General features: G+C 41.2%; 1 long non-coding RNA gene across 1 annotated transcript in view; it reads left to right on the forward strand.

Moving 5' to 3' along the window:
- LOC107203903 overlaps positions 1 to 14,189 on the forward strand; it is a 68,888-nt gene extending 54,699 nt beyond the window's left edge. The window contains exon 5 of the long non-coding RNA XR_004497319.1: positions 13,975 to 14,189. This is a non-coding gene — a long non-coding RNA (uncharacterized LOC107203903). The remainder of the gene's footprint in view (positions 1 to 13,974) is intronic.
- Positions 14,190 to 18,877: the final 4,688 nt, after the last annotated feature.

Consider the following 18,877-nt stretch of genomic DNA (forward strand, 5'->3'; position numbering starts at 1 on the left):
TAGGTATTGCAAAAAGCATGATCTCAGTTCTTCTGGCTTGTGCTGTTAATAACATACCTGAATACTTGGCAAAACCCCATCATTTGATGATTGCTGAGCAGCTCCAGGTCTCTTTGGCTACCCAAAGGAAATATAAAATTAATTAGCAACATAATTTAGGTTTTTACCTGCCTTGTAAAAGTGCACAAATGTTTGTACTATTTAGAGGCTTCTGGCTGCAATCCTGTTCTCCTGTTTGAGGATATCAAATGCTGAAATTCAGCTGAATTGCTGAAAAGCTGACAATTAGTATTGGAGATTCTCCTGAAGTCTTTCAATGCCTATGTATTCGTTTGCATGTTAAATGGCTTTTGAGGTGAAGTAAATACTAAAAATGGGAGCTTTTTTTATTAAAAATCACTTTTTAATACTGTGAGTGATGTTTCCCTAGCTGAGGACATTGAAGTTGCATCTGATTTTTTACTCTCAGACCTAAATTTTTTTTATATTGTATGAAATGGCTGTCTCTTCTGGATGATGAAATGCCTGATTTTCTCATCTTAGTGGGTTATAAAGTTGCATCAACACTTTTCATTTTACGTCAGACTCTGATTCTTGAATTTTGATGGGAATTTATCCCCTGGAGAAACTGATGGGAAGATCTAATTCTCTGGTGGCCCTTTGTACTTACAGTTCACTTGTCTTTACTTTCTAAGTGTTATTTCTTGGGTTACAGCTGATTTTTGTAATGTAGCAAGATGATACAATCTTTCCTTTCTTCCAAGATTCCTTAATCTGATTTTCAGGAAGAAATAGTTCTGACTGCCTTTTATTTCCTTGGCAGGGGACCAGCTTTGAATGAGGACATGTGTCCAGACAGCAGCTGGTCCATAAGATGCTGAGCAAGAGCTGACTCAAGCCCTTCATTGGGGTGACACATGCTCTCCCAGCTCCCACTTTCCAAGGTTGCATGGTAACCAAAAGGTCAACCTTATTCCCTCAGCAGTGGAAATCAAATGAAACTTCACAGTCCTGAGCATTTTTCATTCATCAAATCCTTCAGGGCCCATTCAGTGCTGGGGTACGTGTCCGGGCGGATCTCTGCTTTTCCATGATGCCTCTGTCCAGCTGGGCAGATGTGAGGGCCAGATGAACACCCAAAGCTGTCCTGATGGCTCCACACACAACTGCAGCTTCCTTGAGAGGGAGTGGGGCCTTCCAATTGTTATTTTGGCTGTTGTTGTTGAAGCAGGGTTATTAGAGGTGCACGGAAATGTGCAAAAGCCCCTTTAAAGGAAGGCAAAGCTGGTGGTGTCCTGTTCCTAGCACTGCTTGATTAAATGGGAAAAATGGGAGAATCTGTTTCCTTTTCTGAGAAATTCAGTGAAAAGCCATTCTAAGGGCCACAAAGGAGAGGTTAGAACACCTCTCCTGTGAGGAAAGGCTGTGAGAGCTGGGGGTGTTCAGCCTGGAGAAGGCCCCAGGGGAATTTATTGAAGCCTTTTGGTACCTGAAGGGGCTCCAAGAGAAATGGAGAGGGACTTGGGACTGGATCTGTAGTCACAGAACAAGGAGAAATGGTTTTAAACTGCCAGAAGGCAGAGTAAGGTGGGATATTGAGTAGAAATTCTTCTCTATGAGGGTGATGAGGCCCTGGCCAGGGTGCCCAGAGCAGCTGTGGCTGCCCTTGGATCCCTGGAAGTGTCCAAGGCCAGGTTGGACAGGGCTTGGAGCAGCCTGGGATGGTGGGAGGTGTCCCTGTCCATGGCAGGGAGAATGGAATGAGATGAGCTTTAAGGTCACTTCCAACCCAAACCATTATATCATAATAAATAGCTCCTTTGCTCTGCTTTTACACCAGTGTTTTCATATTGACTCATGTCTCATACAACTGTAAAATGTTTGATAATGAGACCCAGAGTGTCCAGAGAAGCTTTGGAGTTCTTTTTAGAATGTGGTTACCTAAGAAGTTCATGGTCATTTTTCTGTGGCCCAGGTTCAGTGGCTGATCCCTTTTTTCTTAAATGTGTATTTACCATAACTTCATGTGGCCTTTTAAAAAAGATCTGGGTCTTCCCATTCTAGTTCTAGGGAGTTCCAGCTTAACATATACAGCTGGTTACAAAAATGCTTTACTATCCATGAAAAATTTTAAGTCTTTATTGGTTCCAGGTATATGTATATATATAGATACATATATATATATATCTTGAAAGAGATAGATATAAATTTGAAAATTTTATCTGGAAGGCAAAAATGTGTCCATTCCATTAGATCAAATGATGTATGATAATGTTGCTTTTAAATTTTTGGTCACCCACAGTGAGAAAAATGAAATGAGTAAAAGGGACAGTTTATAGTTATTTACAAGGCTTGTACAGTCATAGAAGTAAATACCTAACATTTATTCATCATTGCAAATATGCCAATAACTGCAAGTTGATTATTTTTTCACCAAAGAAGTGTTAGATTGGCTCTGTAGTTATCAGCCTGGAAAGTTATGCTGATAAATCCCTTTTTGCTGTCCAGTTTTTCTCTGTACTCTGCTTGGCAAACTTCTATTTTGTTCCTCATATTAATATGGAGGTAAACTACATTTGAATGTATTTTGTTTGGTTTTAAAGTTTGAAAAGTACTTATCCAGGTCTTGATGTAACAGTCTGTTGTTAATGGTAACCCCCAAATAAAAAAGAAGGGAGATGAGCAGTGATCATCTGTGACTTCTGGCATTGCATGAGGGAGATTCAAACTTGAAAAAAATGGTTTCAATTCCTTCTTTCTTGCCTTTTTAGTTTAAATGTGTAATTTTATCAAAGTAAGTATTACAAAGATTAACCAGCTTTTCCTTCTGAATGAATGTTCCCTATATTTTGAAGCATTTTCTGGTTTGATTTTTTCCTTGTGATTAATGTTTAAGTGAAAACCCAGTGCCCTGCCTTGTTTCTCATGCACCTTGACATGGATCATGTGGCACAGGTGATATGGGAACCACAAGTTCAACACCAAACATCTGTTCTCTTACTGAAGCTAAAAGTGGGTGCTTTCAAGCACTGAAACCTCTCCTAAATCCCCAGAGAACCATTGCAAAGGCAATTTCAAGGCTTTAGCAAAAGAAATAATAGGAAATATTTGCCAAATGATTTGAAGTCATCGTGCCTGGGTGTCTTGGCTCTCTTTTGGGCAGAGGTTGTTGCTTCAGCAAAAGGAAATTAATGATTTCACCTTGAATTGTTCCACTGCTTCACTTCATTTTGAATCTTTATGGAGATTCTTCCACTCGTGTCACCATAAAAGAGGAACTTGGAAATTGGAGGTAGGGCTGACACCCTTCCTTTTTAGTAGCAAAATGTGCAAACAATGCTGAGTGTGTTCTATGTGCATAATTCAGTGGAGGACTCCCTGATGGCACTGCCATATTCCAGATGCACCTCCAGGCTTGTAGAGCTTCCAGCCCTAGAGGGGACTTCACCAGGTGCCAGATGAAACATCCCCACATTTCCTTTCTGCTGGAAATCCTCCATCCCCCAGGGAAAACAGCAGTGTTTGGTATCCCATCACAAATGCTCTCAATGATTTTTTGCTGACAGAAGATCGTTTCTCTGGTGTCCTCTCATCTTCCTACTCACTCAAGGCTGTTGGAACTCCATTCTGACATTTGTAGATGTGTAATGTTCTCATGTTAGAAGTCTCAGTGTCCTCTGCACAGTGCTGTTCTCTCCTTGGTCTTGGGAGCAGAAAACAGGAGTAATATTTCTAAGTGTGTTAGTCTCCTCCATGCCAAAGCAACAGTTGCCTGTGTTTATCTAAAGTTTATTTCACTGCCTTGTAAAATACTTGTTTTAAGCAGCAATGGCTTTCAACACCACAGATCAGCTGAACTTTGCTGCAGATTCTGGTCAGAATTTGGCCTGCTCAGTGTTTTCTATTTGGTCTAAAGTACAAGAGATCAGACGTTCAGAGAAACGTTAAACTTGTGTGTATGTGCACATGTGTTTTCTTGCTAAAGTACTAATGATTAAAAAGAGCATTTCTGACAGCAGGAAAGTTTTGCATTACAGGATATTTTTGTGTAGCAGTCTCCTTCACCTGATCTGTGCTAATTCACTCCAACCTGAAGCACTGCAAGCACTGACAATCTTTGGAAATATTTCTGAGCACCTTAACCTCTATTTTGCTAAAGGCTTCTAACTCAGGCTATTCTCTTCCTGCTCAAGGCCATCTGTCTCATGTCTTAATTATCTTCTGGTCCCTTAGGCTGGGAGCTGAGTCCAAACCTCAGCCTGAGCTCTTGGACAGGTGCTATGCCTGAGCTTCAGATGGCACAGGAATGAAAAGCTATGTGCTCTAAAAAGTGGCCATGGACTTGACACTGTGGTTTAGTCCCAAGCTGTATCAGATATTTCCACCTACTTTTCAGTTTCCCAAGATTCTTATGGGATTCTCATTTCTCTAGCTGCTGTGAGCATAGGGGTTTTTTTCCTTCTTACACAGTTCTTCAGCAAAATGCTTCCCCAGAAAAGGGAGCAGAGATCCCTGGAGCAAACATTTTTCAAGACTTTAATAATTTCATGGAAATACAGCTTTCCAGTGATGAGCTGAGACCTGATGGCAGAGGTAAAAAAAAACAAAACAAACAGTGTTTTTAGAAATAGCTTTACTGTGATCCAGGATTGTGACTTTTTAATTTCATCAATGATTTCTTAAGGGTTGCCAGGCTCTGTGCATTAGGTGGTCTTATCTTGACAGGTCAGCACTTCAGTACAGCAAGAAAAGTGATTGGGCCACTGACTGTAGTTTTATTTTAACTTCTTCCACGGTGCTCACAGATGTGGGCATTGCCATGGCACCATCCTGGTGTTTGGTTAAGCTTGAAGCAGAGATCCCACCACCAGAAGTCCCTAAAAATGCAGTACCTGGGGGAGGACAGACCCTGTGTCTCTGAGTTACCTTGTCATCTACACTGCCTTTTAAAAATCATACATAATTTTCTTTATTATTAAAATAAGGATCTGGAAGTGAGTGAATATTCAATAATTTGTGAACCTAATAAACCTTCTTGCTTTCTACTGCTTTTGGTAGCAAAGGTCTTCTCTCTGTTGGCTTTAAAGAGCAATTATGCTCAACAGTGACTGAAAAATACACTTTCCAAAGCTTGGAAAGACTGTAAGGAGACAGCTTTGTCCCACTTCTCTTGTGCTGCCTACTCCATCCCTCTACACTTCTGTAAGGATATATTGTAAGATCCCTTTTTGCATATCTTTTCCCTGTAAAAAACCTTTTACAGTAAAAGAGGAGATTATATTCTGGTAAATATACCTGCTACTTCCAAGTAACAAAGTCATTAAAAAGTCAATAGGCCTTTTATGTAACTCCAGTCTAATTTGCTTCTCCTGTTCACCCTCTCTTCTGTGCTGCTCTGTTCCAGCCAACACCCAATATCCACTGAAGCAGGGTGTGCATAGTAGCTCGGGGTCCCAGACACCGAGCTCCAATATGTATTTTTCCAGCAGCCTTGGATTTGCCTGGCTGGCTTCTTAGCTGGCCTCAGCTCAGGCATTTTGGCTGCTCTCCACTGCTGGCTGCTCTCTTAACTCCCAAAGGCTCTGATAATGGGGTCAACTCGCTCCTTGAGATACCATTTGCCTTTTTAACAGAGCTCAGATGGAAAAGAGTTTGCACTGTTACACCAGTGAACTGTGGCTAATCCTGGGAATCACACAGGCTAGGGGGAGAGCAAAGAAATCATCTCAGCTTCTGGAAGTTGGTGTGTCACCATTATTGGTGTGTCTCATTTCTAGATAGTCCTTGTCCTGTTGGGGACTCCTGATTTCCCTTGACAGATGCTGGCAGAGCACTGGTGCTGAATCCTGTCCTCAGCTTTCCTCTCATTCCTGGGGAAACAACAGCATCAGCAGGAAAAGCTTTTAAAAGGCTGATGGGAACCTGTGGCTTTGCTGGGTTATTGGTACCACCACGGCATGGCAAAGACCAGGAACTGGTTCTGCTGTGATGAGACTGTAAAAAATAAATATTCACAAAAGCCCCCTCCCTTCAAAGGACATTGTGCAGGTTGTGTCAGCTTTTCCTTCTGCACAGGGTGCATTGTGTATGTGATGTATGTAGCAATACTGCTTTGCAGTAGTTTTTAATTGAATGGAAATTTCAGCTTCTAGGAAACTGGACAGAAAGACTGAAGAATTAAATGAGAGTGTTTCACAGTGCATCAGAACTGAGATGTCTCTGGGGGTTCACATTGGTGTGTTTTGCAGAATGACAAATTGACAGAACTTGGGTCAAGAGGAGCCTAGATCTCAAAAACTAAGGGGCTGGAATTGTGAGGCATTTCTGCTTCAAAATATTACTGGGACCCTTACTGAAGGTCCTGCTTTGAAATTTGCCCCCTTCAGGCATCATTCCATATTTCTTTACAGTTGGCACTGCCCAGTCCAGCTTCTAAAGGGGTTTTTGTAAAAGTGTCCGAGACTTGCATTAATCCCAGAGATATTTTACTTTCTAACATCAACTTTAAAAGCAAATCGTGGCATAAATAAATCTAATTGTTTACTCAAGCTGGATTTCAGGTTATTGAAGGAGATAGGAAATAACCCAGAACTCTGCATTTCTTCTGCGCTCCCCGTTTAGCTCTCCATTATCAAAACTGCCATGATTTAAATCAGGAGTTTCCTAACTCTTGGCCAAAATGAGCAGTGATGCAAATGGGTTTGCATTGTTTGATGCACCAAGGGAGCTGATGGTTCAGTGGACAAACCCTGAGGAGTGAGAGGACGTGTTAGGGAGAAGTCAATCCCAGCTGTTCTTTCCGGTACGGTGTAGGGTCGGAAAATCTGCAGCCCCATGAATGAAAGGATGCACTGGCACCCTCCCCAGCTAGGGGTGGGGGTGGAACAAAAGGAAACTCCACATTTTATAGATTTGGAGAGTCACTACAAAGGCAGAAAAATATTTTGACTCTGACTAAGTAAGGTCTCTGCACGGCTCAAATGATCTCCCAGGAATTAGAAGCTATGCTGAGAAATCTGGGAACAACCCTGAGAAGGTCATTGGTCCTTTTTCAGGCTAATAATTTCCAAACTATTGCATTAACCTTTTTACCTTTATCTAAAGGTCAGCAGAGGTAACATATTTGTGAAGATCTCCTATGAAAATACTTTTTTTTTAATGGCTCATTTTCCCTTTCTTTGCATGGAATACTAGTTGGAAACATCAAGTCATGTGTTGGATAAAACCCCACTTCATATTCTCCTCTCTCTGATCTTATTCCTTTCAATTTTTAAAGCTATTCTGGATAAGGTTCTACACTGTATAAAATCATAACTAATTAAGATTAAAAAGAACAGGCTTCAAGCATACTGATTAATTTATTTTTTTTAGTATTAAACTTACATCTAGCAAAGAACTACAGCAGAATGGCTGGAGAGTGAAATTTGCCTGACATTTTGGGACTCTCTTGAGCTACTAAATTGTAAAGAAACCTGCTACATATCTGCTTTGGAAACTTTTGTATGTGGTCCAGCTCTGGAAAAATGCTGTTGGTTCTGGATGGCTTTGAATTTGTTTTTTTGTTGTTTTTTTTTTTTTAGTATGAGTGATGTTGACTGGAGACTCATAAATGGAGACTTATCAGTTGCTTGTAATTTATAGCAGGTGAACGATTGCTCACCACAAGCGTGTTTAAAAGAATAAACAAGAACATGACTTAAATATCACTTATTCAAGATATTCTTTACGTGCTCAGCCAAGATCATCTTTTCTTGCCTTGTTTTTCCATCTTTTTTTTTTTTTTTTTCTTAACTATGGTGTTGTGCTGGGCAAGGGATAGTGGAGTTCCTGAGCATTACACCCTCTGCAGCCTTTCCCTGCCAAGGAACAGCCCGTCCCTATCCAGTGCTGCAGCAGCTTCATCCATCCAATACAGATGCAACATTGCCTGGTGCTTAAAGTACAGGCTCATTACTGATTATTTTTTCCTCATTAGTCCTTGATATTTTTAAACAACTATATCAGTTTTCTCATGATAAATATTTCCATGTTCTATGGTGTTATAGAGTTTAAGTGATTCACAGAGCTGTTTTTCTAAAGGTAGAAGAACTTTTCATAGTTTTCTTTATGTATCCTGCTTCCTTTGGGAAGTGCTGCTCTATTCTTATTTACTGATGTCAAGAACAGGAAAAGTTTCATTTGTTCTTTACCTAAACTGCACCACAGTGCTGCAATCCAGCAGGAAGGGGCTGTGGGGGAGAATGAAGTGCTCAGGTCCTGCAGGAGCTCCACCTGATGTGTGGAGGTGCCAAGAATGAGATCCCTGAGACCAGAAATCTTGAACAATGCCAAATGCCAGCCCCACCAAATGGGGCTTCTCTGATTGGGTCTTCTGCTGACTATCCTAGAATCATAAAATATCCAAGAGTCAGGATCCTGTCAGGATCACCCAACTCCTGGCCCTACAACCCAGCAATCCCACCCTGGGCATCCCTGGCCGTGGGGTCCAAACGCTCCTGGAGCTCTGGCAGCCTTGGGGCCGTGCCCATTCCCTGGAGAGCCTGAGCAGTGCCAGCACCCTCTGGGTGAGGAACCTTTCCTGATGTCCCACCTAAACCTCTCCTTCATGCAGATTCCTTGTGTCCTGTCACTGGCCATGAGTGATCAGTACCCACCCCTCTGCTTCCCCTCATGAAGATGTTGAAGAGTGCAGTGAGATCTCCCCTCAGTCTCCTCTTGTCTAAGCTGAACAAACCAAGTGCCTTCAGCTGTTCCTCATAAGGCCCCTACAGACCCTTCCCCATCCTCTTGACCTCCTTTGGACACTCCCTAGGTGGCCTCATGTCTCTTTTATATTGTGCTGGGCTGTGACAATGACTCTGTACATTGTGCTTTGCTGTCCTACAGCTCTGAGCACAAGGGCTGCTGAAGTTACTGTCCAGTACTGGCAATAACCCCTTAAAACACAAAACTGTTGGTTTTTACTGTCCAGTACTGGCAATAACCCCTTAAAACACAAAACTGTTGGTTTTTACTGTCCAGTACTGGCAGTAACCCCTAAAAATATGAAATTGTTGGTTTTTCTGGTTTGTCAGAGGGCTGCTGTAGAGGGTCCTGCTCAACTGCCCTGGTTTTTAGGGTGTCTGCTGCACCTCTTCTCTCTGAGCTTGTGGAGGAAAACATCCACCAAAACTATTCCCCAGCCAATGGAGCAGTGTGGGCACTAAACAGGAGCCCAAAGTCTATTTATTCAAGTGTAAATGTGAGATCTTTTCAGGGAGAAAAAGTAATCCCAACTGCCAAATATCACCCTATGGATTCTTGCTTGGTTTTGAAATCCATCCTGCTGTTTCTTTGCTCAGCAGGGCTCGAGGAGACAAACAGAGGCAGTTTTTGGGGTCTGGCTGTGAGGGCAGGGAGCACTCACAGCATCTGTCTGAGCAAGGCAAGAGTCCCCTCAGCATGGAGGTGTCATCACTTGGTCCTTACCTACGTGTAGGGGATGGAATTTTTCATTCAGGCTGGGGATATTCTCTGCACATACCCTGACAGTAAAGGCTCGATGTTTGTTGTCCACTCTTGGTTATTATCTGGCAGCGTCAAGTGGAAAATACTGATAACATTAAAGGCTGTGAAATTACAATGTTTTAATAGGCCTTAACCTTGTGCTGCGTGACACCCTTTTAATGCTCTGATGTCCAACAGCCAAGGCCAATTTTTCCCTATTATGTTTTGTAAATTACTCCAGCTGTGGGGCATTATTTATTTATTTATTGCCCTCTATTGCTAACAGGTACTTAGACTATAACCCACTTTTAGATCCTAAAAAAATCTGATTTAATTTACTTTGTGGTCACCACAGCAACTGTAGTATTTGATATTAATAAGGTAAAGGAAAGAATTTCATTGCCTGAAGTGTTCATTCAAGAACTGGGGAAGCCTTTCTAATAACAGAGATGTCTAATTGCCAACCAATAACCCGTAAAAACAAAAAATAGACTTTGAGAGAGGAAAACTACGGGGAGGATGGGATGGGAGAAGGGACCCAGTGAGACAAAACAACAGAAGGGAAGTGGGAGCTCTTGTGCTTAATCAAATGAGAGTTCTAATTAGTGCATTACTTCAATGATGGAAGGGAAAGGGTAATAACAGATGTTCCAGCAGGCCTTCCTCAAGGAGTACAGAAAAATTAGGGGAGAAAAAGAGAGCAAAAAGATCTTGGAAAAGTTTCTAAATATGACATGGGTTTTTTTTATTTCAGGCTACATTTTACTAAGAAATCCATTTCCTCTCCTCCCTTTTCTGTCTGCCTACCAGAACTGCAGGATATTCAGTTACCAATGGGAGAAGAAAAGATTGCAGTACGTTTCATAAAATTTTATAGAATTGCAGTATGGTGTTTTCTTCTAAGCTAATTCACAGCTCAGCAGTCTAGTCTGTCTTCAAATATTCTGTAGCTGATTTCCCATAAGGAAACCTGCAAATTGTATAACAGGGACTTGATTCCCAGAAATTAATATTATGATCTCTCGTGCATAAACAATCCTTAATATTGTACATGTGATTGCAGTGGCCTCTTTTAGAAGGCCTTGGTCTAGACTGAAGAGCCCTGTGTGATTGAGATCTTGACACATTCCTTGGTAACTTGTCTGTGAAAAATTTCCATCTCATTTCTAGTTTGAATGTAGCGACTCGAGCACTTATTCTTGTTATACCTTTGCTAAGTTCAGGATGACTTACTCTTTCCTTATAAAGTAATTCTGAAAGACTTCGTTCAAATTTTTTACTTTTTTTTTTTTATTTTTAATTGACAAACTGAATAGATGAGGATTTTTCAGGTCCTTTAGTAAGTATATTTCCCTGAAGTTTTTCTCTTTGTTCAAACTCCTTTAAAGTATGGATGCACATTCTAACCCACCTATTACAGCAGAATCAAATGTACTTCTCTAAAGAGCAGACTGCTTCAAGAGGCAAAGCAGCAATAAATAAGTTATGGTTGTGGGTCTGGAGAAACTGAAATTTCCCCCTAACGTGAGGAATGTTTGAACCTGTTTGTGTGAGTGGCAGGGTTACATTGATGGCTGGTTCCAAGGCATGGCTGATTCTCCCAGCAGCTGTTACCAAGGCCAGGCCCCGCTCTCAGCCCCAGGGAGATCATCAACCCTTGGATCTCTGTGGAAAATTCAAGGATTGTGCTCAGTCTAGACCAAAAGAAAACTCCAAGTGTCTGCAAACATATTTAAGGACTGTTAGGGAAAGGACAGGGACCAATTATTTTGATTAGGCAATAAGGCCAGAGAAGGCTTAGGAAAAACCATGTGAGAAGTGTCAGTGCAGTGAGGTTCCAGGGGAGGTGACTGGCCCCAGCAGGTGAGACATTGACACCTGCTTTTTGGGGGGAGTTTAGGGATGGTGAGCTCCCTTCTGCTCTGAAGGAAGATGATGGAATGTGTTGACCTGTCTGGGATTCCTTCTAAGCCTGCTGATCCTGTGGGACCCTCAGCACACCCCGCCAGGCTTCTCTAGAAACTTTCCAGAAATAAAAATCTATTCATAAAAAGTGTGTGTGTGTGTACATGGAAGTGTGAAAGTCTAAGGGATAGCAAGTTCTGGGGTTGTTTGGGATCTCTTTGAACATCACAGACAGTGTTTGAAAGTGCAGCTCCTCATCCGGCTTCAGGCTGGCTCTGACTGTGCCACGGAAAGAAACCCAAGTTAATTTTCCAAGAATATCCTGTATTTTCTTGCAACTCCAAGCTTCTGTCTGTGTGCTCATGAATCTTCTTCCCACCTTTACTTAACAGGTGTCACAGGGAGAAGTGTGAAATGCAGGTGTAGAAGGAGATATTTTGAGACATTCAGCTTAACTTTTATTTTCTTAAACATCCCCAGTGTTCTCCTGAACTTTAATACAACCATCTCGGGAAGAATGTGCTTGGATCTGCCTTACTCAGAAGGTCTCTGCTGCAGGCTTCAGGATATTTGAAATGAAAGCACTGTGAAAGCAGTGAAAGATCCTTTCTTCTCCTTAAGGACATCATCACTGCTGGGGAACTGGTTATAGAATATTGATCTAGGATTCCAGTCTGGGGATTTTGGATGTTTACCAGTTCAGTAAAAGGAAGGAAAGAGAATCTATATCAAGAGAAAAGGAAGGAAAAAGATTTGTTACTTTTTTGGAGGTTAAATTCAGGGGCTGAAGTTCATTTTCTATCAGGTTCTGTACATCTAGGAAGGTTTAAGGTCCTATTAATACTGAATTATTTATGTGGCTTCATTCAGCAGCATCATAAATTCCTGGATTTTGCACTTATAATAGTTTGTTTTTAATACATCCTTTGCAAGTCTGTCTTGGTGATATTCCACATGGCTGGGTGGAAGGTGGATACGAACTTTTCATCATGACCATTCTTTGGCTGCACATTTTAACAGCCACCCTCAAACTGAAGAGAAGCACAGAATTATTTTCAAGACTAGCACAGTAGTTATTGCAGAGATGTGTCCACAGAGTGGCATTTGCAAGCACAAGGAGTAGAGGTGGCTGGCTCAAATGAGGTCCAGCTGCTTAAAAAGCTGATGGCCAGACCTTTTATTTGAAAACAGAGCTTTTTCTGCTGCTTTGTGCTGCTTGCTTCCTGTGTTACTGCATTTAGACACCTTCAAAACAAGCTACTTACTAAATTTCATACTGTTCTTGCTACACTGAAACTGCAGATCTGTAGATATTAAAAATTCTGAGCTTTGGTGGCCCTAATTCCTCTACAAAAGGAAGAGCAAAACAGTAGAAATTGTTTAGGATTTTTTGGTTTTACATTCTGTCAAAGAGGGATTTAAATATATTTGAGTTGGTGTTTTTCAATCTAATTCCTGCAGACAATTATTAATTAAATCTCAGGTTCCTGATAGAGTAGGAGGGTACAGATGTCAAACTGATGGTGCAGAACCCTTGAGTGGTTTGTGGAGGATCAGAATCTGGCTTGTGGCATCCTGTTTATAAGAATTCAACTTAGATACATGTTCATCCCTGTGCTTACCAACCCTCATTCCTGCAATCCCCTTAATTCAGCCTCTCTCCAACATGAATCTTATTCTGTATATCTGTAGAAGATATCTGCATGTCCATAAATAAGAAAAACATTATTTATTTACTGTGTATTTTCTTATACTTTGACTTTTAAAGGTAATTTTCTTTTGAAACACCTTGATCACTGTCTTTCCAAAAGCACCCATAATCACCTCCAGCTCCAATTCCTGCCCATTAGAACCCATTGTGTACAAATATTTAATATCACACCTCACACTAGGCAGTGTTTCCTGGTTTGCCTTGAGTAGCTATTAGGATTTAGTGCTCTTATGTGGGTACTGCAATTTCAGGCAGTGCCAGGAAAAAACTAATAACTCGACTTTAGCAGAGCTTAGGTTTTAAAAGTTAATGAGGGACACTTGAAAACTGGCAGCTTTTCAGTCTCAGAAGAAAGAATAGGACTAAGTATGATGTAATAAAAGGGGGGAAAAAATAGAAGGCTCTTCCTTCTTCTGGTCCTGCTGTTTGTGAGGTTGGAGTTGGAGGTGTGGTGCTACAGCAGCAGCAGTGGAAGGTCACTAAAGCTCCCAGGTGTTGTTTTCCAGCCTGACAAATGGGTATGGAATGGTAGGAGAGGCAATAAAGGACATAGAACATCATCTTGTTTCTTATCATTTTGTCTTTTGGTCATTTCCTGCATTTATAAGAGACAGCATTTATGTGTGTGGGTGTAACTTAAAAATAAAATTTTTAAAAGTCCTCTAGTCTGGAAATGAAGACCAGCAGAATTAAATCATAAATATTGTTTAGTCACTGCTGGACTGCCTGAAAATCACAGAAGGATCATAAAGTCCAATGGGAAAGGATTAGGAATATTAGCGGGAGAATTTCTTTAGGCTATAGCAGTGTTATTGCAGAGTTTTTACCAGGGATTATGAGCATTAATCTGTGGTTACATCTGCAATTTACAGAGCCCCTGGGACTTCTTTCAGAACGTGGCCATACACGGATAATAAATCACAGCCATGTGATTATTAAGACTTGGACTTTGGCAAGGATGAGGGAGCCTTAGGAACCCCTTTCAGAGGTTAAGGACCTCATTTGCTTTTATCTCCATCATTTATCACCTCTTATTTTGATACTTCTGAGCAGATTTGTACCTTGTCTAATGCAAACAGCACTACGCAAACGGCTAAGTGCAGGGTTTTTTTAATTATTATTCCCCTTTCCATGAATGTTTCTGATGTAACCCATGTTCAGTGCTGCATAAATGGCTTGTGGAGTTAGGAAAACCTCCAGGAATGACTTTATCCCAGGAAAAAGGGGTGCTCTGGGTGTGGCACCAGCCATGGCATATTTGTACCCATGGTGATGGGTGATCCTCAACACCCAGGGCATCGCTGACTCCCACTGGGAGCTTTCCCAAGGAATGCTCATCGGAGTTAGATAACACTCTTAGCAAAATCATTGCTGGAAGTGATGGAAGCTTTCACTGCCATTATCAGAAAATGGCAGGAATTTAAAAATTTTGTCAGCATCCTGCAAAAAAATTCCCCAGCCTGGTTTTCCTTACCCCCAGCTGTCAGCCAAAACAATTTGGCAGAGCTTTAACAGTAAAGCCTTTCCAGAACTCAACACTTTGCTTGAAAAAATGATTTTTTTTTTGATTTTTTTTTTTTTTGCATTCGAAATTACGTTGCTCCATAAGAAATTGGGAGAGGAAATTTTGATTACTAAGTGGACAATGAGGCTATGTTTTGGTTTTGTTATTTTCAGGGAACAGGTTTGGGCCAGTGCTCCACCTGATTTCAGTGGATTACCTCTAGGAGCAGGATTAACCAAAATAAGTTAGAAAGATGTGGATACAAAGTGCAGCTGAAGTTGTTTCACTTGAAGTTTGGATTTTAAATTCTGGTTTCAGAGTCTTCCTAGGCTTGTGATGTACCTGAAAATGGGCTGGGGTGTGTTACAAAATGTGGTGGGAAAAAGTGATAACAAAGAGTTAATATTTTAATATTCCTTTTTTCAGACTGTTACCTATCTTTATTGTCCTTCTCTGTTGTAAGGACTTTATAGATTATATAGAAATGCTTTTTGGACACTATGAAAATGCAAATAAAGAGTAAAAAAATAATAATTAAAATATGTTTTGCTACCCTTAGAAATGTAATGATTGGGTAAGCTTGTGCAGAATCTAAAGTTAGTAAAAAACTCTGTTAAACCATATCCTTGTCTTTGGAGAGAGAGTGAGAGGGTTAACATTAACTTTATCTGGGTTTTTTTTCTTCTTTTATCCAGTTCTGGTTAGATCTGGTGGTGTTTTTTTTTTAATATCTCTTGCCTTTTAGCTATTTAAGACAAATTAATGAACAACTTTTCTGTTATTGCCCAGAGAAGTTGTAAATTCCCCATCCCTGGAAGTGCTCAAGAACACGTTCACCAGGGCTTGGAACAACCTTGTCTGGTGGAAGGTGTCCCCATGGCAGCAATGAGATGACCTTCAAAGTCCACCCCAACCCAAACAATCCTGGGATTCTGTGTACCCATCTGGGAAAAATGGGATGATAGACCTGTGGCTTCAGGGTGAGTTGTAGCCAGGCATGAGACAGCTTAGGAGTCTCCAAAACTCTTCCCAAGCCAACTGAAAATATCTGCACACATTCATCCATTCTCTGTTCCTGCAGCACATGAACCGTGTGATGTTTGCACATCTCGCCAGTGGAGCGCTTTGGGGAACAAAAAGCATTGTTTTATATCCAGTGCTAGGCTGCTTCCAGCTAGTCTGAGATTTGTTGTGACTTTCTCTCACTTTTTATCAGTTGAAGCCAACTCTCCTATCCCTGTGTTAATTACTGAGAACTCTTTCATCCCTTCATCCTTCTTGGGGATGTTCCCCCTATAGGAGACTTTCAGTGCAGTACTTGAGAATCAATGGAAGGAGCCAGACAAGATATCTTGTACAAATATTGCATTTTCATTTCTATCTGACTTTCTTGTCATTGGCTTTCCTGCAGTCAGAGCACACCAGCAGTCCCTCAGCATGGCTGTGCTCTGATTGCTCAGCACAAGCTTTCTCACAGAACAGCTTTTAAGGTTTGATTACTTTTTTATTACCTTAAAGCTATTCCTCCCATGTAAATCACAGTAACACCCACCTGTGCATCTGCCACATGAACAAAGTTATTGGACAGAAAGCTGTTTTGCAAATTTTCATAGTTCCCAACTCTGTGCTTGGGGAACATTGCTGTGGGAATTTTCATCTGATGAAAGGTCAGTTGGGAAATGTGAGGTCTGACATTTCTGTTTTGCACAGACAGCTATAATTATCATCATACTTTTTTGCTCCACACTTATTGAAAACAGATTTAAGGAAAGAAAAAAGAAAGCAAAACTTTAATTCAAAACTCACTAGAAGAAAATGCAGGCTATTTCCATGAGCTCCCCAGCCAGAGCTGAGCTTTATGTTATTCCTGCCTATAACCCACTTCTGTCATTGCTGCCTGTAGAGATTCTGGGACATCTTTTTATCCTGAGACTATATATAAATATATATGTGTATAATAAGAAAACAAGAGTGACTTGACTATGTCCCAAAATAAAATGCCCGGGGAAGAAATTGGAGTGAAATGATGCTTCATTTTACATTCTTCACAGTATTTTCATTAATAAGCTCCAGCTATCAAAAAAACCCAATTCTTTTTGATTCAAAAAACAAGGATAATTTTTTTTCCCTTTCCCAATGGATGTTGGTTGGCTCAGTGGAGGAAGCTCCTGTTCCATTGCCAATGAGTTTGTGAGTGAAAGGTCCAGGGAAGGTGAACAGTCCCTGACTTAAGTGCAGCAGCCTGTCCCAGGTGGGACCTTTTGGCATCAGCTTTATTTCCAACCGACCAAAATTGCTGCTAACATTTCTCTACTCAGACTAAACTGAATCCACTCAGCAGTGTGTAAAAGAAACACAACTGGCCTCCTTCTATAGAGTGTAATTCCCTCTGGCTTCATAGATCTCCTCTTTCCAGGAATCTTGTGGATATGAGGAGCGGTGCTTTGTGGTGGGAAGTTCTGCTTTATTATAGCTTTCTGGTCAGTGCTTTCTCTGCTAAGCTGCATTTCCATCCCTGCTGTGGATTTGGTTTCCAGCTGGTGCCAAACACCAAAATAGATGTTTATAGATGTTTATCAGGTTGGCCTTTCCGCTTTGCACTTGTGCCATAGCTTAGAAATACAGCAAATCTGGCTTTCAGATTCCTGGTACCTGATAAGAATTCAGTATTCTCCTTCGGTATCCTCCTAGCTTAAATCACCGAGATGTGTTCAGAATATCAGGGGACATTAAATCAGTTAAACTGATTGACTTTATTCTGGTTCAGGGTTTCCCTGTGGTACTGCTGTGCTTTTATGCTCAGTCTGATATGCACTGCTGCTGGCAGGGAGCCATGGAAAACTGGCACAAATTCCATTTTGGGGGTTCTGGCTAATTTTAGAAACATCTGGTCCCGTGCCCACACCTGATCTGGATCAAACTGTGCCATGGGGTGATCTGGTAGTGCATGACCTGGTGTTGGTGCAACTTTGAATAACCTGGAGATGAACCTGGTAAGTTCAGACTGCTACTGCATTCTCTCCTGAAAACAAATCTAAAAGCATTTGCATGTGAAGGATCTTGCATAGGATGAAATAGCAGCACTTACATTTTCTGAGCTGAAAAAGAGCATTATTTAAACAAATGTCCTGTAGATAAGTCAGACAGTCCTAGCAATTATTCAGTATTTTAACTTCATATCAGTACTTTAACTTCACACCAGTTTATCAGCCTTTGTCTCTGCAGAGTGTCATGTAGCCATCTTTTTTTATTTTAAATTAAAGTTTTATCCCTATGTCAGTTGTAGGCGCCAGAACAGAACCAAGGTGGCAGGAGGGGGATCTCTGGCATAGCAAATTGCTTTGGGCTAAAACCTTTGTGAGAAAGCCCAGGCTGACTCTCTGCCAGCCCTCCCCTCTCTGCTCTGCTGCCCAGCTTCAGGTTTTAAGACCTTTATCCTGAATAAAGCCTAGGAAAATACATTAAAAGAAAGGATTGTAGCTGACAAAAGTCCATTCTTGCTGTGACAATCTCTTCACTCATTTACTTTGGTTTGCCAAATGTCTGGTTGCTATTTTCATTTACATGGATGCTACTTCATGGCATTGCTGTGCCCACTCAAAGCATTCCCAAAACTCCTGTGGGAGTGCAGACAGCCTTAAGGAGTGTTTGAAGGTTAGGGAATAGTAGTTGTTGGTTCATTTTTAAACTTTGTCTAAGTCTGTAAGGAAGTGCATCTTCCAAACTCTTTTTAGAAAATTTTAAACATATTTTTCCACTAAAAGTATTTTTGCATCTGTTCTTGCTTTTTCTAGTTGGTTCTGAGTTTAATTCAAGCAGAATGTTTTCATGCTTTCATCTAAAAATAGTTTGCCTGCATTTTTTACCCATTAGTCCAAAAGAGGCTGTGGCTCTGTTCTCCCACCTCATCATCCTGTTCTTCCTCAGAGGGCAGCAGCAATGCCAAGCTGTAAAGATCCATTCCAGTGCTGGTGTCCGGCCCCTCCGAGCAGTCACACGTAGTTGGAGCTGGCGGTGCAAAATCCAGCTGTGGGTCTGTGATGTGGTTGAACCTATTGAGGAGTTGCTGAGGTGTCTATGATGGGTTCAGTTCCTCTCTGCTGCTCAGACATGGTGCTACAAATGATGCTACAGCAGTGCAGGCTCCTGGAAATGCGTGGTGATGCCCTGGAAAGGGAAACTGAAAAATGGGACATCTGGTGACAGACTGGGGCACATGAGCCAAGGAAGGGGAGCCTCATCACTAGGAACCAAAACTTTGATGTTTGCAC

This window comes from Parus major, chromosome 4A (genome assembly GCF_001522545.3).
Source record: "Parus major isolate Abel chromosome 4A, Parus_major1.1, whole genome shotgun sequence".
Lineage (NCBI taxonomy): Eukaryota > Metazoa > Chordata > Aves > Passeriformes > Paridae > Parus > Parus major.